General features: G+C 39.8%; 1 protein-coding gene and 1 pseudogene across 3 annotated transcripts in view; one reads left to right on the top strand and one right to left on the bottom strand.

Moving 5' to 3' along the window:
• RPS6KC1 (ribosomal protein S6 kinase C1) overlaps positions 1 to 25,811 on the top strand; it is a 212,635-nt gene that overhangs the window by 26,219 nt on the left and 160,605 nt on the right. The window lies entirely within an intron of this gene.
• Positions 8 to 25,541, bottom strand: LOC102176545 (annotated as a pseudogene).

The raw sequence follows: 25,811 nt of genomic DNA, 5'->3' as shown, positions 1-25,811 counted from the left end.
GATTATTTTGAAATTGTGATTTTGAAAAGTGATGACTAGCTAATTATATATATACACTGAACACTAAAACACTGTACCATGAAGTCAGAAGCCCCATATTAAGATAATTGCTATTATGCCTCAAGCTCTTGAAGTTGTTTTCTCATGGTTTTTTTTTTTTAAATATAGGAGATTCATGTTTTATTTCTTCAGTGCTATATTTACAGTTGAACATAAATTAAAGGCCTACTTGCACACCAAAAGCAAGTGTCTTAGGTGGTTCAGTCAAAGAGGTGAGACCACTGACTGATGCACATGAGAAACATCCACGCCTTGACCCAGGTTTTGGGATTTTGCCAGTATTGAGTTCCTCAGTAATTTCTTCAGTATCCTTAGGTGTCAGATTCTCGTAGTAGCTGTCGTTTATTTGAACCATTGGTGAGTTTACACAGCCTTCTAAACATTCCACATCTGTAAGAGTGAAAAGTTGTTCAGGTGTAGCCTCCCCAACCTTTATTCCAGGTTTTTTTCTGAATGGCCTCCAGTGTGCTGTCCAAGTTTCAAAGCATGCAAGGCATAGTAGTGCAGGCTTGAATATGATACTTAACAACTGGTCCCATCACTTCATGGGAAATAGATGGGGAAACAGTGGAAACAGTGTCAGACTTTATTTTTTGGGGCTGCAGAATCACTGCAGATGGTGATTGCAGCCATGAAATTAAAAAAACTTTTCTTCTTTCCTTGGAAGAAAAGTTATGACCAACCTAGATAGCATATTGAAAAGCAGAGACATTACTTTGCTGACTAAGGTCCGTCTAGTCAAGGCTATGGTTTTTCCTGTGGTCATGTATGGATGTGAGAGTTGGACTGTGAAGAAGGCTGAGCACCGAAGAATTGATGCTTTTGAACTGTGGTGTTGGAGAAGGCTCTTGAGAGTCCCTTGGACTGTAAGGAGATCCAACCAGTCCATTCTGAAGGAGATCAACCCTGGGATTTCTTTGGAGGGAATGATGCTGAAACTGAAACTCCAATACTTTGGCCACCTCAAGCGAAGAGTTGACTCATTGGAAAAGACTCTGTTGCTGGGAGGGATTGAGGGCAGGAGGAGAAGGGGACGACTGAGGATGAGATGGCTGGATGGCATCACTGACTCGATGGACGTGAGTCTGAGTGAACTCCGGGAGATGGTGATGAACAGGGAGGCCTGGCGTGCTGCGATTCATGGGGTTGCAAAGAGTCGGACACAACTGAGGGACTGAACTGAACTGAACAACTGGCTTTGGATTGTACATTATATAAAAAATTGCTGCTTCATATACTTTCATTGAAGATAATTGCAGAACTTCCTGTAACCTTTTTCATGTAGAGAGGGGCAGCCAGCCACTCTGTCTGGGCTAAATCCAGGAGTGGAAGCACAGCTACTGCCTTATGCTCTGCTGGGTAGTTTTTTTTTTTTTTTTTTTTAATAGTTGCTTCTGTCCTCTTAGAATTTTCTGGTATGAAATCAAATGGAGTGTCTGGGTTATTCTCAAGAGTATCTCTGTGCACAAATAAGGCTCCTCCAGCTCCATTTTGCACAGCTGTCTCATGCAGATTCCTTATACATCTTCCCCTCTGGGTGGTGAGGCTAGCTTTGCAGGCTCAAATGCCACAGAGAGGAACATGGCAGGCTAGACGTCAGTCCTTTTGGGTCACTTGTTTTTTCATGTTCTTGCTGTGGTTTTGTTAACTCAGAGTGCATTTACTCCTCCCTTTCATGAAAAAATCAGCACCAGAACAACTCAAACTCTAACCAGTCAAGCAAATAGAAAAACCCTGTAGGAACATAAGGGTGACATTAACTTATTCTTGCATAGCTGTCCCTCAGTGTCTCTGGGGGACTAGTTCCAGGACCCCCTGTGGGTACCAGAGTCTGTGGATGCTTAAGTTCCTTGTCAGGTGTAGTGCAGTCGATCTTCGGTATCTGCAGGTTCCTCATCTATAGATTCAACAAACTGGATCAGCACCTCATATAAGTAAAATCATACAGTATTTGTCCTTTTGTGGCTGGCTTATTTCACTTAGCATCATTGCTCAAGATTTATCCACGTGGTAGCATGTATCAGAATTTCCTTCTTATGTCTGAACGTAGTCCCTCGGGTGTGTGTACACCGTTTTATTTTTTCATTCATCAGTGGACACTTGGATTGCTTTTACCTTTTGGCTATTAAAAATAATGCTGCTGTATTGGACTTCACTGGCAGTCCAGGGTTAATACTGCGTTCCGGTCCAGGTTACAGGTTTGATCCCTGGTCAGGGAGCTGGGATCCCACCTGCCTTGCAGCCGAAAGACCAAAGCATAAAAGAAAAACAGTATGGTAAAATCTAGAACAGAAACATGATACATAATAAAGAGGAAACTAAGAAAGACATCACAAAACCACCAAACTAAAGTGGTAGAAACAAGAAAAAAAAAAAAATGAAGCAACCAGAAAATGATAAACAAATGGCAGTACTGTCTTCAAATGTCAGTAATCACCCCAGATGTAAATAGACTGAATTCACTCAAAAGAAACAGAATGACCAGATGGATTAAAAACTGTTTGTTGCCTTTAGGATACTCAGCTCAGCTCTAAAGACAAATAAAGGCTCAATGTGAAGGGATGGAAGATGATACTCCAAGCAAATGTCAGCCAAAAGAAAGCATGTGTTCATTTCAGTTCAGTCGATCGATCAGTCGTGTCCGACTCTTTGCGACCCCATGAATCGTAGCACACCAGGCCTCTCTGTCATCACCAACTCCCGGCATCCACCCAAACCCATGTCCATTGAGTCAGTGATGCCATCCAACCATCTCATCCTCTGTCGTCTCCTTCTTCTCCTGCCCTGTCTTTCCCAGCATCAGGGTCTTTTCCAGTGAGTCAACTCTTCGCATGAGGTGGCCAAAGTATTGGAGTTTCAGCTTCAACATCAGTCCTTCCAGTGAACACCCAGGACTGATCTCCTTTAGGATGGACTGGTTGGATCTCGTTGCAGTCCAAGGGACTCTCAAGAGTCTTCTCCAACACCACAGTTCAAAAGCATCAATTATTCTGTGCTCAGCTTTCTTCACAGTCCAACTTTCACATCCATACATGACTACTGGGAAAACCATAGCCTTGACTAGAAGGACCTTTGTTGACAAAGTAATATCTCTGCTTTTTAATATGCTGTCTAGGTTGGTCATAACTTTCCTTCTAAGGAGTAAGTGTCTTTTAATTTCTTGGCTACAGTCACCATCTGCAGAAAAATAGGCTTAAAGCCAAAAAAATTACAAGAGACGAAAATGAATGTTATATGATGATAAGGGGACTGTCCATTCAGAAGACATGGCTCATTAATATGCATATATACATCTGACATAGCACCAAAATATATAAAACAATTATTAACTGTCCTAAAGGAAGAGATTGACAGCAACACAATAATACTAGGGGACTTGAACATCCCACTTACATCAGTGGATAGATCTAGACAGAAAGTGAACAAGGAAACATTGACCTTAAATGAAATATTAGACCATTCTTACAGATATATATAGAATATTCCATTCAAAAGCAATGGGGAAAAAAAAAAAAAAAAGCAATGGAATCACATTTTTCTCAAGGGTACATGAATTGTTTTCAAGGATAGACTGTATGTTGGGACACAAGTCTCTTTAAGAAAATTGGGCAGGGACTTCCCTGGTGGTCCAGTGGTTAAGAATCTGCCTTCTAATGCAGGGGATGTGAGTTCAGTCCCTGGCTGGTGAACTAAGAGCCCATATGCCGTGGGACAACTGACCCTGGCACCACACGCAGAGCGCCTGCATGTTGCAACTACTGCATTGCAATGGAAAGATCCTATATGCTGCAACCAAGACGTGATACAGCCAAATAAATAAATTAAAAAAAAAAGAGAAGATCAAACTATAAGAAGAAAGCTGGAAAATATCGTAAGTATGTGGAGACTGAACAACTATTCGTCAAAAGAAAAATAAAAAATGCATGAAGACAAATGAAAATGGAAATAGGACACACCAAAATGTATGGGATGCCGCAAAAACACAATTCTAAGACAGAAGTTTACAGCAGCACAGGCCTTCCTTAAGTAACGAGAAAATCTCTCGTAATCTAACCTTAAACTAAAGAAACTAGAAGAAGAGAACAAGTGAAGTATATCGTCAGTTGAATGAAGGACATAAGAAAAGTCACAGTGAAAGTAAATAAAGATTTAAAAGACAGTAGAAAAGTTCGGTGAAACTAAGAGCTGGCTCTTTGAAAAGGTAAACAAAATTGGCAAACCTTATGCTAGCCTCACTAAGAGAGAAGGCTCAGATGAGATCAGAAATGAAAAGAAGTGAAGTTGCAATGAATACTACAGAAATGCAAAGGATTATGAGAGACTGCTATGAATGAATATACTACCAACTTGGACTGTCTATAAGAATTGGATAAATGATTCTAAGAATCATTCAACCTTTCATGTCTGAAACATGAAGAAGTATAAAGTCTGAATAGACTGATCACTGGTAAAGAGATTGAAACTAAAAAAAAAAAAAAAGCAACCTCCCCAAAACATAACGTCTAGGACCACGTGGCTTCAGCGGTGAATTCTATGAATCTTTCAAAGATTTAATACCTGTTCTTCTGAAGCCCTTCCAAAAAATCGAGGCTGGAGTGCTTCTTAACACGTTTTATGAGGCCATCATTACTTTAATACCAAAACCAGGTAAAGATAACATGCAAAAAAGAAAATTACAGGCCAATATCTCTATTTTTTGCAATAGATGCAGAAGTCTTCAACAAAATATTAAGCAAATTGAATACAATGCACTAAAAGGATCATAATGATGAAGTGGCATTCATTCCAGGGATACGAGGATGGCTCCGTATCTGCAAGTCTATTAATATTCTACACCACATTAATAAAATGGAAGATAAAATCATGCGATCATTTCAGTAGATGCAGAAGAAGCATTTGACAGATTTTAACATCTGTTTGTGATAAACTTTGAATAAAATTATTATAGAAGGAACGTACCTAAACATGATAAAGGCCATATATGACAAATTGATAGTTAACAGCATACTGAATGGTGAAAACCTGAAAGTTGTCCTTTTATCAGTGAGATCAAGATGCCCACTCTTGTTTAACATAGTATTGGAAGTCCTAGCTAGAGCTTTTAAGCAAGAAAAAGAAAAGACCTCTAAATTGGAAAGGAAGAAGTAAGACTGTCACTATTTGCAGGTGACATGATTTTATATATAGAAACCCCTATAAACATTTCACCAAAAATCCATTAGAAATAATAAACGAATGTAGTAAAGTTGCAGGATATGAAATCAAAATACAAAACTGTTGCATTTTTATACCCTAATAAGAACTAGCAGAAAGAGAAAACAATCCCATTTATATTCACAGCAAAAAGAATAAGATACTCTGGAATAAACTTAACCATGGAGGTGGAGACTTGTACACTGAAAACTGTAAAACATTGTTGAAGGAAATTGAAGAAAACAGAAAGTAATGGAAAGATAGCCCGTGTTCATGGATTGGAAGAATTAACATTGTTAAAATGCCTATATTACCTAAGGCTATCCACAGAGTCAATCCTTGTCAACAATCCCAACAACAGATTTCATAGAAATTGAACAAAAAAGTCATAAAATTTGTATGGAATCACAAAAGATCCGGAATAGCTGAAGTAATCCTGAGGAAAATGACCAAACCTGGAGGTGTCACACTCGCTAATTTCAAATTACACTGGAGAGCACCCCTGGAGGAGGAAACGGCAGCCCACTCCAGGATTCTTGCCTGGAAAATCCCATGGACAAAGGAGCCTGGCGGGCTCCAGTCCATGGGGTCACAGAGAGTCAGACACAACTGAAGTGACTTAGCATGCATGCACAAAGCTGTCCTAATCAAAATAGCATGTTATTGGCAGAAAACAGACACACAGATCAATGGAACAGAATTGAGAGCCCAGAAATAAACCCACACATACATATGGATAACTAAGAACATACCATGGAGAAAGGAAAGTCTTTCCATTAGTGCTGGGAAAAGTGAACAACTGTGTGCAAAAGAATAAACTGGCACACTGTCTTATACCATACACAAAAAATTAACTCAAAATGTACAAAAGATGTGAATGTCACATCTGAAACTGTGAAATCCCTAGAAGAAAACAGACTGTACACTCTTTGATATTAGTCTTGGCAGTAATTTTTTTAGATATGTCTCCTCAGGCAAAGGAAATAAAAGCAGAGATAAATGGGATGACATCAAACTAAAAAGCATCGGCACAGCAAATGAAACCATTAACAAAATGAAAAGACAACTTACTGAGTGGGAGAAGGTACTTGTAAATTATATACCTTTTAAGGGCTAATATTAAAAATATATGAAGAACTCCTCTAAGTCAACAACAAAAAAACCAAACAACCTGATTAAAAAATGGGCAGAGAATCTGAATAAATCTTTTCCCAAAGAGGACATACAGATGTCCAAAAAGCACATAAAAAATGTTCAGCATCACTGTCAAGGGAATGCAAGTCAGAGTCTCAGTCAGATATCCCCTCATGCTCATTAGAATGCTGGTTGTCAGAAGTGTTGGAGAGGATGCGAAGAGAAAGGAACCCTCATGCACTGGGAGTGGGGATGTAAATTAGTGCAGCCACTATGGAAACCAGTATGGAGATTCCTCAGAAAATTAATAGAAATACCATATGGTCCATCTGTTTCACTTCTGGGTATTCTGAAGAATATGAAAACAGTAATTTGAAAAGATGTATGCAGACCTATGTTTATTGCAACATTATTTATAATATCTAACATAAGGAAACAACCTAAATACCACTGAAGGATGGATAAAGATGTTTGTGTGTGTGTATGTGTATGTGCCGGGGTCCAGCCCCGGTGGATCCAGGGAATTTGAAGGGTGGACAGCGTTGGCGTGAGAAAAACGTATTTATTGATTGATATAAGATTAGATTAAGAAACAATAGTGTAGTAGGAAAATTAAGTGGAGGAAGAGGGCTGAATAGCTTGGATTATGCGGAAGACCAATAAAATTCCAGACAAGGAATTTGCATCATCTACGTTGGGCCACCGGCGCTCGCTTGAATATCTTAAGGGTGCCTCGCCTTAGGCTCCCTTTCGCACGAGTCTTAACAGACAGGGCAAGTAAGTAGACTTGGCGAGCCTCTGCGCCCCAGATGGAAATTCAGCCTGAAATTAAAGTAAAGAGCAGAGGGAGGGAAAGGGAGAGAAGAAGAGAGAGAGAGACACGGGGGAAACCAGTCCAGCAACTGGCTCCGTCCTCTATTGTTCAGAAGGCCTTTTATACTTTTGATAAAACATGGAGATCAATGGGTAACACAAAGTTATGCAGCGTTAGCAGTCCAGACTCTTATCAAAACCAGGCTTTTCTCTCTGCATACCTAATTGTATACACAAGTCTTAGGTAATTTACATCATCTTCTAGCCAAAAGGGCCAATTAACATTTTACAGCCTTTTTTCTGATAAGGGTTTGTCAACCAGAAGACTTATTTGTGTTGATCTTCCCAAGGTCTGGTGCCACTCTCAGAAAGCACTAAATAAAGTTACAGTCTTACACAGCAAAGATATAACAACTTACAACAAGTAGAGGGAGTACAGTGATTTACAGCAAAAGAGAAACAATTAACTCAAAAGTCTAGTGTTGCTAACATCAAAACTACTATGTATCTTTTTCTACATCCTGCTTACATTGAGTAATATCCTTCCAGGTGCCTAAAACATAAAGAATATGGAGGTCTGGCAGCAATCCTTGAGTCAACAGTGAAAACCCGTCACCAATATGATTTTTAACTCTTTAAAAAAGGCTCTGTATCTTAAGATGCTTTCAAGCTTTGTGCCTCTCGCGGTTGGGGGGCTGTAAGCAATTCACAGGCTGTAAGAAGTCTGGGGAACCTGTTAGGCAAGCTAGAGAGCTATCAGAGGGGGTTTAACTGAAACATCCTTTTCAAATGCAGAAGACTAAAGCCCTGAATTGAATTTTTTCCAGAGAATATCAGAAGAGTGGAAAAGCAGGCAGATTCTTATTTTTTGGGGGGTGGATGCTCAGGAAATTCCAGGGGGAAAACCTGAGCTCTGATTAGCCTTGCCATCAGAGCTCTTGCCGCATGACCTTGTCACGGGTGGAATTCCTTACGCTGGCTCCCGGCATATATGTGTGTGTATATATATGTATATATATATATGCAATCAAATACTACTAAGCCATAAGAAACAATGAAATCTTGCCATCTACAACAACATGAATGGACCTGGAGGATATTATGTTAAGTGAAATAAGTCAAATGGAAAAAGACAAATATTGTATGATTTCACTCATGTGAAATCTAAATGAAATGAAATGGAACAAAAACAAACAGGTAGATACAGATTGGTAGTTACCAGGGGGAAGAGTAGTGGGGATAGGGCAGAATGGTTAAAGGGGGTCAAGTGCATAGGGATGGATGGAAACTAGACTTTGGTGGTGAGCATGCTGTGGTGTGTACAAAAGTAGAATTATAATGTTATACATGAGAAACTTACTGTTATAAACCAACGTTCAAATGGTTATAAACCTCAAAAAAAACCCACCAAAAAACACTGTAATTTTCTGCTCTGTGCATCGTCTTCCCAGTTTTGCTTCTAGAGAAAACTGGCTTTTATCTTTTTTATTTTTCATTTCTTGAATGTGTATTCTGTATCAATAATAGTAAATTTATGCAGTTTTTTTTCTTTGTTTTTTGATGTAACAGCTTATGACGTGTCTATTTACTTTTTGCTGTGGTAGGTAAGATTTTGACTTACCTGTTCCCCTGTATTATTATGTAATATTTTTAGTTCTTCTGTTGACCATGTCTGTATTTCTTTGTTCCATAACTGGACAATACCATTTGTCTCTGTAAGATGAATCTAAGAGTGTATTTATCCTCTCTTTTACCTCATTAGCTCCTTTTACCACTCAGCTTTTGAAACTTGTATGCTTATTTTAACATTTCTCAAAGGTGGTAATATTTATATTCTTTTCAGTAATCGTAATTAAGATTTCGTACTTAATCTGTAGAATGATTTTCAAATCTGGAATTTTAATCAACTTCATCTGTAATATTAGTATCATTACGACTGTAAATATTGTTCATTATATCAGGTAATATTTGTATCATTATGACTGAATATTGTTCATTAAACAGGTAACAATTATATTTTGTTAAGTTTAATTGTGATGACTACTGTGACAATGTAAGTTTTTAAAAACGTTTTATTTTGTATTGTAGTTTAACAGCAGGAGGGCTCAGCCACACATACACATGTTATGACAATGTAACTTTAATGGGATCTTTTTTCCTTATACTACACCAGTAAATCAAATTCATGCTGTGCGCTAGTGTGCTAAATATTTGGACCGTACCTTTTGTGACAGACCATCTCCAAGATGGCCATATGCAATCCTTCTCTCCTGCCAGTTACAGATTTGTTTATTCCCTTCCCAGGAATCAATTGGTCTGTGTGACCAGTAGCGTAAAGAAAAGTGGCGGCGTGTCATTTCTGAGGTTAGGTTATAAAAGCTGTGGCTTCTCTCTCGGGGATATTGTCTCTCTCTCTCTCTCATTACTTGCTCTGAGGGTTACCAGCTTTCATACTGTAAGGACACACACAGCCCACGATGAGGCCCACACCGAAAGAAACAGAGGCCAACACCAACACCCAGCAGTCACGTGAAACCTGGTACAGTCGCGTGGATGAATTTAGGTGCAGATTTCTCCGGTCCCAGTAGACCTTTGAGATGACCGCAGTGCTGGCTGACAGCTTGACTGCAGCCTCATGAGAGACACTGAGCTGGAAACATCCTGCCTAGCCTCTTTGGATTCCTGACTATCAGAGGCTGTGTGAGATAGTAATGTTTGTTATTGTAGGCTACCAAGTTTTGGGATAATTTTTTACATTGCAATCAGTACTTAAATTTTTTTTTTTTTACCTGGAAGTTTGAGTGCTGTTATGACAAAACCCAAAAATGTGGAGAGTGGCTTTGGAATGAGCCATGGGCTTTGAGGAGAGTGTGAGGGCTTACACTGTCTTGAGGAAGCTGTTTATAGAAGCCTTGTGGTCTTTGATAAGACTGCAGGTGAGGGCTTGCAGGAAAACGAGGTAAATGTTACTGGAACTTAGAGGAAGGGAGTGGGTCCTTTTGACATAGTTGTAGAAAGTTTAGCAACATGGTTGTGTACAGAGGTGTGGGAAGTAGGGATGGTACCAAGGGAAGAGGGTAGTGCTGCTGGGAGATTTCCAACCAAAGTGTTTAATAAGTTTGATGTGGTTTCTTCTTGTTTCTTTTAGTGAAACGTGAGAGAGAAATTAGAGGAAGGTTTGTTTTTGTGGTGGCTTAAGACAATAGAGCTTTATTTTATTTTATTTCTTTTTAGTTTTGGAGGCCTGAAGTCTGAAATGAGTATTATTGGGCAGAAATCAAGGTGTTAGCAGAGTCTAGAGCTTCTAGGGAAGAACGCGTTCCTTGCCTCTTTCAGTTTCTGGTGACTGGGTGTGTTCCCTGACTTGTGCCATCGCTTCAGCCTTCAAGGCCCTTATCTTCAAACCTCTGTCTGCTTCAGTACTCCACTGCCTTCTCTGTGCGAAATCTCTCTCTACCCCTCTCTTATAAGACATCTGTGATGGCGTTAGTGCCCATCCTGATAATCCAGGGTAATCTCTGCCTCTCAAGGTCCTTAATCACATCTGCACACACTCTTTGAATAAAGTATCATCTACAAGTTCCAGGAATTAGGACCTAGTATCGTTGGGGCTGCCTTGAGACTATCACATATATTTGAGTTCCTCCTTTCCTCTATCTCTCCATCCCTCTCTTCCTTTCTTTTTTTCAAAACTTTAAAGACCATGAATATATTCTGCTCTTCTACAAAACTGCCCCTTAGATTTGGCATCCATAGATTCTTGCACAGACCAGTGTTTCCATCGTGGCTTCAGTTCAGTTCAGTCGCTCAGTTCTGTCCGACTCTGTGACTCCGTGGACTGCGCACACCCGGCCTCCCTGTCCATCACCAGCTCCCATCATGGCTTCATAATAATAATTTTCCAGTTCCAGCACCGGTTCTACCTTAGTGATTATCCTCCCTATCTCTTTACTTGTGTGTCTTTGTAACTGTTCTTCTGTTTACCTGAGTCTGTGTTATCTATCTGTATAGCTGCATGTTTGTGTATTGTGTCTGTTTGTGCATTTATCCATCTATCCATTATTTATTTGAACTCATATACCTAATTTCTACCCCCTCCCCCCAAAAAAAGTTCAGAATTCATTAGGCCTGCCTGGTAGCGCAGATGGTAAAGAATCTGTCTACAGTGCAGGAGATCTGGGTTCTATCCCTGGGTCGGAAAGATCCCCTGGAGAAGGGAATGCCGCAGTGTTCTTGCCTGGACAAGAATCCCATGGACAGAGGAACCTGCAAGGCTGCAGTCCATGGAGTCGCAGAGAGTCGGACATGACTGAGTGACTTTCATGTTCACTCTTTCTTTCAGGGTACCAGATGCCCAAATTGTTCTAGCTTTGACCAGTAGGGCCCCTTTACTTTGGCTTCTCTGTCCTTGAAACTTTTCACCATCAAGTGTTTTTGTGGTTGTTGTGTTTTTAAAGCACTTACTACTTTTAAGCATAACAAGACATTCAGTGCTCATCTATGAGTTTATATGCTCCAGCCTTGGAATCAGCCATCTCTTCACAGAGCCCTGGTTGCTTTTTGTGGGGAATGTTTTTAGAAACTATGTTAGTTATCAATTTTTTGCATAAAATTAGCTCCAAATTCACCTCTTTTTTCCCCCCTTATTGGACCTACTTTTCCAACTGGCATGTATAAACTTAATCCGTCGAGGTGTTGGAGGGACCCTGTGGGAGATGGACTTCTGCTCCTGCTTGCTCTGTGTTGCCAGTGGCGTGGACGTGTGTGGGCTTCCCAGTGGTTCTCACCCTCTAGCAAGTTTTGTTGCTAGTTCCTGTCTAGGGCTCCCCTCTTTCTACCTGCGGCCTGCTGATACCACAGCAGAGTTTCCTGTTTGGCTGTCCAGCCTGCAGTTCTCAGCCCAGTACCTTTGGCCCTCCTGCTGCAGAGCAAGTGGCTGGGGCAGCCCAGCTGACTCTTAGCCAGTCTGCTGCAGCCGCTGTTTCCAGGAGCCCCGAATCCAGCCCTGGGGAGCAGGCCCCCTTGCTAGGACTCCCTTCGGTTCTTTTCCTCCATCCTAGGATATTCCTTACACTTCTCTTTTATTCCTTCTTAGTAGTTAATCCTGTGCAAATAGTTAATAATTCTTTATAAGACTTTCCCTCTTCAAACTGCCGTGTGGATTCCACTTTTTGGCTGGACTCTGGCTGCCGCAGGGTCCTCTATCTGGGCAGTAGATATGCTCACTCTCTGCGCGGTAGACAGGCTCACTGCAGCCTGTTCCAAGGCTCGCTCAGCTGCTGTAGTTGGGAAACAGTGCATTTATGTGCATACATATTATACTGCATATGTTGTACATACTTCCATTCATGTGCAAATCTGCACATATAAGCCTTTGACTGTGTGGATCACAATAAACTGGAAAATTCTGAAAGAGATGGGAATACCAGACCACCTGACCTGCCTCTTGAGAAATCTGTATGCAGGTCAGGAAGCAACAGTTAGAACTGGACATGGAACAACAGACTGGTTCCAAATAGGAAAAGGAGTACGTCAAGGCTATATATTGTCACCCTGCTTATTTAACTTACATGCAGAGTACATCATGAGAAACGCTGGACTGGAAGAAACACAAGCTGGAATCAAGATTGCCGGGAGAAATATCAATAACCTCAGATATGCAGATGACACCACCCTTATGGCAGAAAGTGAAGAGGAACTAAAAAGCCTCTTGATGAAAGTGAAAGAGGAGAGTGAAAATGTTGGCTTAAAGCTCAACATTCAGAAAACGAAGATGATGGCATCTGGTCCCATCACTTCATGGGAAATAAATAGGGAAAGAGTGGAAACAGTGTCAGACTTTTATTTTTTTGGGCTCCAAAATCACTGCAGATGGTGATTGCAGCCATGAAATTAAAAGACGCTTACTCCTTGGAAGGAAGGTTATGACCAACCTAGATAGCATATTCAAAAGCAGAGACATTACTTTGCTGACTAAGGTCCGTCTAGTCAAGGCTATGGTTTTTCCTGTGGTCAAGTATGGATGTGAGAGTTGGACTGTGAAGAAGGCTGAGTGCCGAAGAATTGATGCTTTTGAACTGTGGTGTTGGAGAAGACTCTTGAGAGTCCCTTGGACTGCAAGGAGATCCAACCAGTCCATTCTGAAGGAGATCAACCCTGGAATTTCTTTGGAAGGACTGATGTTGAAGCTGAAACTCCAGTACTTTGGCCACCTCATGCGAAGAGTTGACTCATTGGAAAAGACTCTGTTGCTGGGAGGGATTGAAGGCAGGAGGAGAAGGGGACGACCGAGGATGAGATGGCTGGATGTCATCACGGACTTGATGGACTTGAATCTGAGTGAACTCCGGGAGATGGTGATGAACAGGGAGGTCTGGCGTGCTGCGATTCATGGGCTCCCAAAGAGTCGGACACGACTGAGCGACTGAACTGAACTGAACACCTGCTGCTGCTGCTAAGTCACTTCAGTCATGTCCGACTCTGTGTGACCCCATAGATGGCAGCCCACCAGGCTCCCCCGTCCCTGGGGTTCTCCAGGCAAGAACACTGGAGTGGGTTGCCATTTCTTTCTCCAGTGCATGAAAGTGAAAAGTGAAAGGGAAGTCGCTCAGTCGTGTCCGACTGTTCGCGACCTCATGGACTGCAGCCCACCAGGCTCCTCTGTCCATGGGATTTTCCAGGCAAGAGTACTGGAGTGGGGTGCCATCACCTTCTCCGATATATATATACACCTACATGTGCTTATTTCAGAGTTTTTTATGATAGCTTTTGCCAAACAAATTTTTATATGTTCAGTTTTATTCCTGAATGCTCCTCCACTAACCTCCTTGCCAAGATTTTATGGTTTTGGTCCTGATGAGAAAGGTCGTCCCATACCTACATTTGCTTTTAAGATGACTTTTATAGCTTAAAAAATTCTTTTTAATATCTGTGTGGAATTTCTGTTAGAATGGGATGTCCGATGATGCTCCATTTTAGTTTTCTTTCAGATGGTTAGATATCTGTTGTCAGATCACTTATTCAATAATTTGTATTTTTCCTAATGAAATCTTTGTTATACTTTTCATATGCATTGCCATTAATTAAGGGTTTTTTCTTTTGTGGCATTTATTTGTCTATTCTTACATTAATTCTTGTTTCTATACCATGTTGATTTTTGTATAATGGCTTTATAGAGTATGTTCTGATGCTAGCTATATTTCTTATCAGCATTGGGGAAATGCTGCCTTGCAAGGTCGTCTTGGAATTCCTGGGGCTCTTACGTTGGTTCTTCTTGGTTCCAAGAAGCCATGCCAATTATCCATTATCCATTTATTGCCTCTTAGCTTCAGGTCCGTTCCTTTTTTTTTTTTTTTTGATTGGCCTCACTGTGGGGTTTGTGGGATTTAGTTCCCCCATTTTAGTTCCACTGGACCTCCAGGGAATTCCCTTCAGGTCCTTTCATTTCCTGTTCCACATGAATAGGCTGGACTCCTTAAGCGTTTCCCTTTACAGTGAGTATTGCAGTTAAGCTCCACTTAAACATATGCTTAACTGTAGGGGACACTGGCGGGGCGCTCTGGGAGGGTCAGGTCTCCTCTCCCTCTTTGCAGTCTGCTGTGGACTGTTTTTCTTCTTGCTTTTGTTGCGCTGTTGCCAGAAGCATCTGCCTCAGCCATACACCTGGAGACCAGGCTCGTGATGAGCTTGTAGCCACAGTTAGTCCATGGCCATCTAGTTAAGCACTCCACGGTCTCCAGGCCTGTTGGAGAGTGGGCTTCACACACACTCTATCTGTGTATCTGCCCCTCAGCTGCAGCCCGCTGGCACTCTGTACCCCTCCGACAGGATACTAGAGCTCAGGCCTCATTGCCCTGTAGGCGAGCAGATTCTTGATGCTCCCCCCTTCTGCATGCCAGTCTGACAGCTTCGGCCTGCCTTCCTTACCTCAGAAAGTCATTTCCTGTGGCCTTGCTGACCCTGACAGCGTGTTCCCCAGGCCTTGCATGACCTTGCTTTATGCGTGGGCTCCCGGCACTGTGATTCTCTTGTTGCCCACCTGCCAGCCCTGTCCCTTCTGAAGTATGGAGGGGGTCTTTCCTGGTGACTGTGGACCAGTCCGTGGAACCCAGCATATGTTTCCCAATCCAGTGGCTGTAACCATACCTTTTCCAAGAGGATCTGAGATCAAACCGTGGGGAGGGCTTCCCCCTTCCAAGTTTTTTCTTCCTTAGGTACCCTGGGGTATTCACTAGGATTTTCTTTTCACTTTAGAGTTTCTATTTTTCCATTGTCATGCTTGATAATTCTTTATATTAAATTTTTCCTGTTCCAGTTGCTGTGTGATTTTGATCTCTTGACTGAACCCTGCTGTCTGTCTTTGATTTTAGAAGAATTCTGGGTGACATGACGTTATCCTGGCTCTGTTGGCTCAGAGTTCTCGTGGCACAGGGATTTCTTCATTCTGATTTGATTGCAGGATCACGGTACTCCTGAGCTTCACACCTGCTTCCTCAGGATGTTCAGTGGGTTTTCACAGCTCCTTGAGATTTGGGCGCAAGATGCAGAGAATCTTACATAGTATAGCAACATCAGTGACATTTATGCCAGAATAAAGGGGTCATTGAAAACTTCTTGTTACAATTCTTTAATTTTAATAAATGCTAAATATTAACAATTTATGATATATGCTGACATTTCAAAATATAAGTAATGGCAAGAAGTATCTTGGATGCATAATTAGAAAGATAAAAAAACAATTGAGGGAAGTGGGCAACTGGTCACTTGCCATAGAACCATTAGTTCTGATGGTTCCATCCATTCATTACATTCTTGTACTCAGCATTTGGGGATCCACGAACTCTTGTTATTGTAGGCTGTTGACCTCTGACTGCTTGCTTTTGGTCTTTGAGTCTAGACATCCCATTGGTTCTCCACATTTCTCTTGCTTTCTGTTCATAGTTACTATCCAAACTCTATGGTTCCTTCCTTTTTTTTCATGACACCTGTCCTGTTTAAGGTTGTCAAGTTGTAGCTGGTTGCATGCCATGAATGTAAGACTCTATTACTAGAGTCTTCTATGGTTAATTTCAGCTTAACCCTTAATCATCTGGGGGTTTTATGAGCACATTTAATTCAAGAAACATTTTAGAGATGGGCACTGTTGTTTACAGTGACTGGAGCCTCTGCCTTCTCAGAAATTTAGAGTCTCATAGTTGAAGCAAGTGTCGTGATCCAGAAGTGCTTTAGGATGTGGCTTTCATCCGGTCAAGTTTTTAAGTCTTCTGATTCTCTACTTTTATTATGAAGGTGTAAGTAATGTAAAAAATTGACTATTCTGAGGAGTTTTAAGAATCACACTTATAACGCCACACCAACAGTTTTTTGTTTTTGTATTCTAAAAGTAAAGAAACTTCTCTTGTATTATATCTGTCTTTTCCTCTGCCTTTCCTGAGCTGTGTTATTTAGAGACTGCTTTGTTCTTATTTACAGATGTATCTTCAGCTTGTAGCACCATGCCTAACCATATATATACTTGAAAAATACAGAAATAATGAGTTAAGGTTTAAGAGCTGGACTAGTTACAATGTTACCATTAAAAATCAGTCTCATGGCAGAAATTTAAAAGTTTGATTATAACTAGTATGGGGAAATAGATATAGGAAGAGTAGAAATTTGCATAGTTTGGGGAGGACAATTTGGAATATACCTCTTCCTGTTTTTTAGTAAATTTTACTACACATCTGTTCTCTTGTCTACAGGGAGATAATTATTGATTATTAGATATTTGGCTTCAGAATTCTCCTTTACACCCTTAAAAATTATTGAAGCTTGAAAAACTTGTTTATGTGGTTATAGCTATTAAATATATTTATCACACTAGAAGTTTAAAAATACTTTTGTACTTAGTTAAAAATGTAATGTGAGTATTTTTATGAAAAATTAGTGTAGTATTAGTTTACTTAAATGAATCTTCAATGCCTGGATTAAAAGAAAAATACCTAATCTGCTTCTGGATCCAGTCTGTGGTGAAATGTGATGAAGTATACGGAGAAGGCAATGGCACCCCGCTCCAGTACTCTTGCCTGGAAAATCCCATGGATGGAGGAGCCTGGTAGGCTGCTGTCCATGGGGTCGCCACGAGTCAGACATGACTGAGCAACTTCACTTCCACTTTTCACTTTCATGCATTGGAGAAGGAAATGGCAACCCACTCCAGTGTTCTTGCCTGGAGAATCCCAGGGACGGGGGAGCCTGGTGGGCTGCCATCTGTGGGGTCGCACAGAGTCAGACACGACTGAATCAACTTAGCAGCAGCAGCATATGAAGAAAATTTAGGGTCACACAGATGATGTTGTTGAAAAAGGGAGGAGTATTTTAACAGCTTTTCAGATGGTTGAGGGTACTCTTCTTTGATACACTGAAGCTTGATAGTGGTAAGTTTGTTCTTTTTTGTTACTGAAGTATAGCTGATTTACAGTATTATGTTAGTTTTAGGTATACAACATAGTGATTTGATATTTTTCTAGATTATACTGTATTTGAAGTTACTATAAAATGTTGGCTATATTTTTTGTGCTGTGCCTTGCCTCCTGGTATCATATTTATTTCATGCCTAGTAGTTGGTACCTCTTAATCCTCTACCACTAATTGCCCCTCCCCTCACCTTTTTCTCTGTTGGTAACCACTAGTTTGTTCTTTGTATTTTGAATCTGTTTCTGTTTTGTTATACTCATTTGTTTATTTTTTAGATTCTACAAATAAGTGAAAATATACAATGTTTGTCTTCCTCTGTCTGACTAATTTCAGTAAGCATACTACCTCCTAGGAGGTCCATCTATGTTGTTCCATATGGGAAAATTTTATTCTTTTCTATGGCTGGGTAGACAGCAGTAATTTCTTAAAGGCTTAGTTACATTATGGAATCTGACACTCAATCAATGAACCTTTGGTCCTTTGTTGTATTAAAATCCATTTGTCTGTCTTAGATTTGAATGTATCTTTTACTTATGTGTAAGCTTATGACATGCATTGATCATTTGACAAGTATTGGTTCCCTAAGTTATGCAGATTTTGCAAATATTGGCCATTTTCATTAAATAGAATCTGAAAATGTTAACTATCACCACAGATCTCTAAAGGAAATTTTTTAAAGTATTAGGAAGCTGTCAAGCTTATAGTGAATTGACAGCTTGAATTTCATCACTGAAAATGATGCCATTGGTTGTTTTCTTTGAAGTGTTAGGCTCACTTTGTTTATTTTTGAGAAAATATCTGTCAGATATCCAAGTCATAGTAGTTTATATATTTTTTACCCACAGACTTTCAAAAAGAAATGGCCTCAAGTATTGAGGTTTAATAAAGTTAGTTTTTATGCTTCATCACGGACATTCTTATGTAAAACTGGCATTAAGAATTTAATATGAGCGGCAGTAAGGAATATGACGATTACTAATCAGGGTAGTTTGGTGCCCTTGTCTTGGTTCATGCCAAGAGGTCAGCGGCTTACTGCCACCGCTTTTAGATTGCCAGTGGAGATGTTCATGTGGTGAAGAGTACAGCTGCTGTCCTGGTATCATTATGAAAATGGTTTTGACCTTATTGATTCTTTGAACGCCCTTGGGGGACCCCCAGCAGTTTGTGGACTACACTTTGAGAACACATAACATATGTCTGGACACATATATGTGTATACAGATGAGTGTCCTTGGAGCATTTTTTCCCCTTTATTTATTGGAATGTAGTTGCTTTAGTTTGGTTAGTTTCCGCTGTACAACAATGTGGGTCAGCCTTTTGTATCCATATGCCCCCTCCTTGGGTCTCCCTCCCGCTCCCGCAGCCCACCCGCTGTGGGTCATCACCGGAGCTCCCCGCTGGCTGGCTGTTTACCCGTGGTAGGTCATGTATGTCAGCGCTGCTCTCTGTTTCTCCCTCCCTCTCCTTCAACAGAAGAAAACTGAAGCTGAGTTTTCTCACTATATGATTGTATGGATGTGCCATACAAACTTAGACAATTACAGGATTCTGCAGCTATTTGTGGTACACTGATATTAAAACATGTCCAAGATTTATTTTTAAGATAAAGAAACAAATGTTGCATAGCAGTGTTTAGTCAGATCCCATCTGTATTTAAATAGACATTCATGTTTGTGTGAAGACGTACCTAATGTGTGCAGCCTGTGGTGACGTGGGTGGAGAGATATTTTTACTTTCTACCTTACACCTTTTGTATTGTGGAATTCAACTGTGCCCAAGTAGCTTGTGATCTTGTGCAAATTAAATGATCAGCTGTCACTGGGTGCAAGGGAATGGCTTCTGAATTGGTTGAGATTCTTAGCTATCATTGTCTGTTGCTAGTTGGTTATTTCCAACTTTTCTACACATCCTTATATATTAAAGAGTGAAAGTTTCTTATTAATCTTAGTAAGTAAGCAATTTATCTCTTTCAGTAACTGGTACAGTCCATTTGTAATACTTATAGTTGCAGTGAACCCTGCAGGCAGCAGCTGTGGCTGTGTGCAGGGAAGTTTTAGTTAATCATCTATCTTTTTAGCTAGTCTCACATTTTTAGTACATGAGCCTCAGCTGCAAAAGAGTCCTGTTTGTGATTTACAGAACCATCAGATCTGTAGTTACTATTTGAGTGTTTCAGGGAAAAGAACATGCCTTTTGGAATCAGATTTAGGCCCAAATCTCCTCTCCACTGTTTACTAGTGATGTGATCTTGTACAGACTAACATCTGAGCCTGTGTTGTTATTGAGGAGTTAGGGATTATAGCTTCCTGTCCTGAGGATCATATCGGTAGCGGGTGTAGCTCAGTGCTTGGTGCACACCAGCTCCGTTAGCTCTCATCTGTCGCTCGGTCTGCCCTTCCCCTAACGCACCACACTCTCCGTGTCTCCTCCGTCAGTGTTGCCCGGCTCCGCTGAGAAGCTTCCGGTTAGCCTTCCAGGGCTCTAGTTGTCTTTTCTAGGAAGTTCTCTGTTTCCTTTGGGGATAGTTGAGATGGTTGTTTTCCCCTCCTGGCTCTATGTCTCACCAGTCTGACCCTTAATTCATTTTATTTTTCTCCAATTTTTTTAACTTGCAAAATTTACAGAAAAGCCTAAAGAATAATATAGTGAACAGTTGTATACCTTTGGCTCAAGTTCACTAAAGAACATTTTGCCACATTTTCCTGTGTCTGTGTGTATCATTTTTTTCCTGAACCACTTGAGAATACGTTGTAGATTTTGTGACATTTCATCCCTGCTTCCATATTTCCCCTGTTACTCAAGAAATTTAGTGCTGATGTTATACTGTTGTCAAATATGTAGTTAATATTCAGTTTTCTCTAATTATTCTAAAATTTTTTTTTTAATCCAGGATCATATCTGTAGGTTCGTTTCTTTAGATTATTCCTTATGCATTTTTTTGTCTTTTCATGACTTTGACATTAAAAAAAATTATTATTTTGCTTTTGTTTTAAAAAATAACTATTTATTGGCTGTGCTGGGTCTTTGTTCTGACATTTTAAAAGAGTATTAGTTTGTAGGTTTCGCAATCTTGATCTTTTTTGAGATCATGAAAACCTGTTTTTTGTTTGTTTTGTTACATCTCCCCTCACACTGTGATTTCCTGTGAGGATGGGAAGAGCAGCTCCTGGCAGATGGAGGAAGGAACTGCCCGACACTCCCTGTCTGTTCGACCTCGGTGTTTCTTACTAGGGTTGGCCTGGCATTCACAGCTAGGCTGTGGTGTTTTCCTGTTGCATATAAGCAGTTTCACAGAATAGGAGCATTAGACAAGGGCGCCCTGTGTCTTTGGAGCAAGAGTAAAACAAGACCACTCTGTCATCATGCCTGAACACAGACAAAAAGATGGACATTGTCAAGTCACAAAAATGATCAAGCTGCGCTTCATCCCGGCTACCATGGTGACTGCAGAGTTTCTTTTATAAATCACAGCCTTAGCCTCTCTTCATTCTTCTTGCTTCATAGTAAAATTTATTAAAACCGTAGAATCGAAGAAGTAGATAGAATTAACAGAATCTTAGAATGGCTCCCACTTCCTGAAAGAGCAAACAAAGCCCCACTTCTTTGAATCCTTCCCCCAGCAGCCAAGAGAAACTCTAATTCTGTAAGTCCTCTCTAACACCCTCTGAGGGAAACGCCCCAGGGTTCCCCAGAGTATACATTCTTCTTAGTCGGAAGGAGTCTTAAATCTAACTTCTTTAACTAGAGGTACGTTCTTGGTGCTGTTGACTATAGGGAATTCACACCTAAGAACTCGGCCTCTCTCTGCTTTTTGCCTTGTGAATGAGTTTTTAATACAGTTAGGAATTAGCACCAAGCTTCTCTGGCTAGTTTCTTACTGGTCAAGGATAACCTTTAGTTTTGTTTAACTGGGTTTTGGTTACTGACAGTTGCATTTTTAAAAAGCTGTAAATCCTGCTTTCATGAGTTGTTCTTTATAATTTAAAAAAAAATGGAGAAGATTCAAAGACAGCTTAGAAATCAAAGAAAGTAAAAGTGAAGTCGCTCAGTTGTGTCTGACTCTGCGACTCTGTGGACTGGAGCGTACCAGGCTCCTCTGTCCATGGGATTCCCTAGGCAAGAGTACTGGAATGGGTTGCCGTTTCCTTCTCCAGGGGATCTTCCCAACCCAGAGATGGAACCCAGGTCTCCCGCATTGGAGGCGGATGCTTTAACCTCTGAGCCACCAGGGAAGCCCAGAAATCAAAGAGAGAGACTGTATTTTCAGTGCTTTTCCAGCTTTGTGAGAAGGTTTTGGTTTAATTTTCGTTCTGCCGCTTTTAATAGCAAACCATTGTGGAGTAATTTGGAGGTGGTAGAGGTGACTTAAAGATAATATATACACACTCACACACAAATAATATAGTACATAATGTGTAATACTGCATAATAAACCTCAGGAAAAATTTGTTTTACATTTTCTATCATAAGTTACCTATAATTTTTCTACTCTTCACAAGAAAATAAAATTTCCATTCCTGTAAATGGAAATTTAAAGGCTGTAAGAGAAGCATCTATTTATAATTTCTCATTGTTGTTGACTTTCAAGGGAGGTTATGATGATATTAAAAGATTAACAGTTTGAGAGTAGCCCCTAGGGCGTTGTCTCCCATTAGAATTACTGTTGAATCTTGCTACTTTTAAATTTAATTGTCAAATTAGGTGGCTTTGTTACATGTATTAGAGCCAGTAGTCATTGCATTAAAATTTATCTGCTTCTCTTTGTCTGTGCTACCAATACTGTTTCTTATTTTTGTTATTCTGAAATATCTTGGGAACAAAGAAGTGAACATGTTCTTTTATCATATTTGTTCTGATGAGAGGATTTAGTGTAATTGAACCTTTTAATGCATTAGCCTTTAATTTTGGTTGTACTCTGAAAAATGTTCTAATTCATCTCTGCTTGTCCAAGTTTAGTGGAATAGAAATGCATAGATCAATAGAAATAGAGCAAAAATGCACTTTTGACATGTTTATTCTACTTAGAAGTTGATATACTCACAACTTAAGCATTTAAATCTACTTTAATGGGGAGGTGAGGTGAGTCATTGATCACACTAGGATTAAAGCAGCCAAATTTTTATGTATTTGTTTCAACTAGTAAACTAGCGTTTTTCTAGGATGTCATCAAATATGGGGAAGTTTTTCATTTATATTTCTCAACAAATTATTAGTTCATTTGAAGATAATATCGGGTGGTCTTGTGGGTTGAAACATAATATAATGTGTGCATTTTCTGGATTTCTGTTCTAAGATTACAGACACACAATTACTACTACTAAATTTATAGGTACTGCAGTTTGCTTTTTTGTTTAAAGGATAAATATGCTGGACAATAATCATAAGCACTGATGAATACTCAAATTCTTATTTAGGCAAAAGAAGGGATAATGGACATTTTTAGCTGTCATTTTAACCTGTTTGGCCAATGTGTTTTTTCCCCCAGGATTGAATATCTTAGGATGTTTTCAGGCCAGAGAATTTGTGTTACATGTTACTGTTCTCAGAAGTTTGTTTCCAGAAAATATTACTGATAGGTAAGCTAGCAGTGTCACTTTAGACGTGTTTTTGTCATTGGAAGAATTTAATATAGTTGTTGAGTGTGAACTGGAAACTAGTAGATTCAGCATAATGGATAATATTAGTTTTGGCTTCTCATGGCATATGCTCTGGATGTAGCTGCAGACAAGGTGGCTCCAGAGTGATCAGGAATCCAAGCTCCTTCCTGCCTTGTTCTGTCTTGTTTTTGACCTCCCACATCCTAGTCCTTCCTGGAAGGGGAAAAGGAGACAGAAGAAAGAGGAGGAGGGGGAGAGTGTGTATAGGAGGGTGTGTAGCAGTTATCTCTTAAGGAGATTTCTGGTAAGCTGCAAAATAGATTTCATTCATATATTTTTGGCCAGAATTTAGTCCACATGTAACCTCAAGGCAAGCTGGAAATTGTTGTCTATTCCCCCCCCACCCCCACCCCCGGGCTTCTCAGATAGCTCAGTGGCCAAAAACGGGCCTATCAATGCTGGAGACATGGGTTTAATGTAGGAGACATGGGTTTAATCCCTGTGTCGGGAGGATCCCCTGAGAAGGAAATGGCAACCTACTCTAATATTCTTGTCTGGAAAATTCTGTGGACAGAGTTTCTAAGTTTTTATTATTTACTCATACAGTCAACAAAAATATATTGGCCCATTCTATATATTGGACAGTATAATGGTACTTGAAGATTTAAAGAAACCATGATTGGTTTATTAAGAGCTTATTATGTGCTTGATGAGGAGGGCATGGCAACCCACTTCAGTGTTCTTGCCTAGAGAAACCCATGGACTGAGGAACCTGGCGGGCTATGGTCCGTGGGGTTACAGAGTTGGACACAACTGAAGTGACTGCATGCATGCATGTGCTTGGTATGGAATTATTCATTTTGAGTACCTTGTTCATTTTCTCCATTTTGTAAATTAGGATATCATCAACCTAAATTTTATAATTACCGAGTGAGAGAGCAAGTAGTTTGAACCCAGGTCTATCTCTCAAACCATTTCTTTCAGTTGTCATTAAGTTAGGGTTAACGTTTCATTAGACTCAAGACACATTAAGCTGAGGCATTTAATTGTTCAGTTTCAAATTCTTGCCTTGGGTAGTATAACTAGGAGTCTTTCTCTCTTTTTTTTAAGGTTGACTAGCGTTTTTGTGATCATACTACCTTGCTTATTTACACTTCATAGACTTGTAAAAACCTGTTCAGTTTCTATATAACTATTTCTATTGTTTTATATATATATATATATATACCTATTTCTATTGTTACATATGTATAACCATTTCTACTGTTATATATATACACACTCATTTCTGTTGTTATATATATATAACCATTTCTATTCTATTTCTGTTTAAAAACCTGTTCACTTTCTGTTGTTAACCATTTTAAGGTGATGTCATGATTAAAATCAACAAGCTTGAACCTCAGTTATTTTCCACAAAGTCTAGTTATTATCTTAAGTTTGTCAGCTGGTAGATAGTGTAATCTTACATGTAAGTGCTGGTTTTAAAGTATGTTGGATTAGATGTGTGTGATGTTTCCTAGCTTAGAACATCTTTTTTTTTTTTTTTTGTAATTCTGTGCTCTCACAATAGAGTTGAGCATTTTGAAACAAATTTCCCTATAAACAATAGGGAGAGTAGAGATTTGGCACAAATTTAGTTAGCATACCAAAATTTAATCATTAATTGTGTTTCTGAGTGAGTGGAAAACAGATGTGATATTTTAAAAAGTTGCTAAAAAACAGATTTCCTTACTTTATCCTTATATTAAGTACTTAGTAAGCTCTTGGAAGAAGTGTGGCGGGGTAAAAGTGACCTCTTTTCTCTTTGTACTCTCGGATGTACAGTATTTAATGCTTTGACTAAAGCAACTGAGGGCTCTGTTTTAATCCGTCTATTTCTTTCCTCCCTTTCACTCATTTGCGGCTCTGTGATAACTGCTAAGAAGCTGATTTATTTCCAGTAAGTTGTGGTGCCTATAACTAAGAATCTCTTTATGCTTCTGTTTTTATTAACATTTTGCAAAGCCAGTCAAGTATGGGATGTGTTACTTTTTGATTTTGTAGTTTTTTAACCTAAATTGCAGTCAGTATGATACTTGGCGTGCGACAAATACCAACCGGTGGTCTTATCTGAGAGTAGTGCAAAGTATACTCAGATTTGAAAACATCTTATCAGCATTCAAACTGTATATGTCATTAAAAAAATTTCTATGAAACTACCTTTCGATCACCTTGTAAACCAGAGCTCACTGCGCCGTGCGGGTTCTCTGTTTTCTCACGAGCGTGCTTTGTGTAGACTGACAGCATCGCACGTGGAAATTGGCTTGAAAGCTTTTTGCTTCAAGCTGAGGTGTTTGACCCCACTGCCATGCAGATGTTCTCATAATTTCCTCTCTTCGACTCCTTTTATAAATCAAAAAGGAGTGGGGAAGGGAAAATGATATGAGTAATTGCAGTACTAAATTACTGTAGAAAACTATTTGAGTTCTTTATAATTCTCTTTTCAACTTTAGTTTCAAATTGCCGGCTTCTTAAATGACAAGGTTTTTGTATTGACAGCCTTGAGATTATGACAGC

The sequence above is a fragment of the Capra hircus genome, chromosome 16, assembly GCF_001704415.2.
Source record: "Capra hircus breed San Clemente chromosome 16, ASM170441v1, whole genome shotgun sequence".
Classification (NCBI taxonomy): domain Eukaryota; kingdom Metazoa; phylum Chordata; class Mammalia; order Artiodactyla; family Bovidae; genus Capra; species Capra hircus.
Note: the sequence above shows the minus strand (reverse complement) of the source record. Positions and strands in the feature narration are given on the sequence as shown.